The following is a 1424-nucleotide window of genomic DNA, read 5'->3' as shown; positions in this document are numbered from 1 at the left end:
CCCCCCCCCTCCCTTACGTTTGTGGCTAACCGCATATTGCGAGTAATCATTCACAATTTAACTCCTGTGATATCTGAAAAATTCAAGGATTTGAATTCGAAAGTTTTTTCTTTAAAGATTCATTGAGAAGTACAAGGTGACTGGAAATGCTGAAAACATAAACTATTGAGAATGTATGCTCAAGCAATTCATAAATCAGAAGCTTATAAATGAATCTCAAAAAAAGAATTATACTCTGAATTGGGTAGAGGCCGCGCGAACGCAAGCCCCAGCTGCCACAAATTATGACGTAGGCTCGACCACTTGGGCCGATCTTAGGCGGGCGCCCCTCCGAAGTGCAATGGAGGTCACCAACCTAGGCCATGGATCTTCTTGATCACTCATTAACTCCTTCCAGGTAAGTATGTTTCTCAGTTGTCCTTGGCCTTATTTTATCGTGTCTCCTTACCACTCTTCTATCTTCTCCACTTAACGATGTGGGACTGAGTGATCATTCTTCGATTTGCGTATCAATATTGGATTTCAATGTTTCAGAGACTTCCAACAGAACAGTTATCACATCTGATAGGTAATTCAACCTTTCACAAACACTTGTCCAGACTATGCAGCTTCCTTGTGAATATATATTCATGGAATATATACATATTACAGGTTTCTACATATAACTTTATTTTGAAGATTACTATATAAATTGTTAAATAAATGATTAGGCATGTATAAACGTAGGGTTTTCTTTAAAACCATGTATTATACTATATCCTGAGATAACATCCTTTAGATACATAGCATACCTATTCCTGCTGCTTCACATATTTATGGAATTTCTGATGCATTCCAAAAACATAGCAATAATTTCCACTACTAGAATTCCGGAAAAAAGCGACCAAACTTTAGCGACCAACGTTGGTCTGTCAAGAAAAGCGATCAAAGTTTGTCGCTAAATTGGTGAAAATAATAAAATAATTATTTGATATACATTAGCGACCAAGGTTGGTCGCTACTTGGTCGCTAATTTCGTCAAAATATTGACCGAACTTGTCAGTCTTGTTTGGTCAAAGGTATACTGAGATTAGCGACCAACGTTGGTCGATACAGAGGAACCCACTTATAAAATTATAATAATTATAATATTATTTTTAAAAAATATATAAAATATAAAAACATATAATTTAAAATTAGCGACCAAAGTTGGTCGCTTACAAAAATAGAGACCAACTTTGGTCTCTAATCTGGGACCCAGTTCTACTGTTTAACAATTATATTATTATTTTAAATATTATATAAAATATAAATAAATCTGATTTAAATTTAGCGACCAACTTTGGTCGCTAATTTAAATTTATGTATATTTGGCGACCAAAGTTGGTCTCTTTTTAGGTCAACAATGGTCAAAATTAAAAATCACTTTTGTATTTACTATCTAA

General features: G+C 34.4%; 1 non-coding gene across 1 annotated transcript; it reads right to left on the bottom strand.

Annotated features, from left to right (window-relative positions):
- Positions 1–244: 244 nt before the first annotated feature.
- Positions 245–405, bottom strand: LOC138869868 (U1 spliceosomal RNA). The gene has a single exon (XR_011400118.1). It is a non-coding gene; the product is annotated as a U1 spliceosomal RNA (small nuclear RNA).
- Between the last annotated feature and the right edge of the window lie 1019 nt (positions 406–1424).

This window comes from Nicotiana sylvestris, chromosome 5 (assembly GCF_000393655.2).
Source record: "Nicotiana sylvestris chromosome 5, ASM39365v2, whole genome shotgun sequence".
NCBI lineage: Eukaryota > Viridiplantae > Streptophyta > Magnoliopsida > Solanales > Solanaceae > Nicotiana > Nicotiana sylvestris.
The sequence above is the reverse complement of the archived record's forward strand: the minus strand, read 5'-3'. Positions and strand labels throughout refer to the sequence as shown.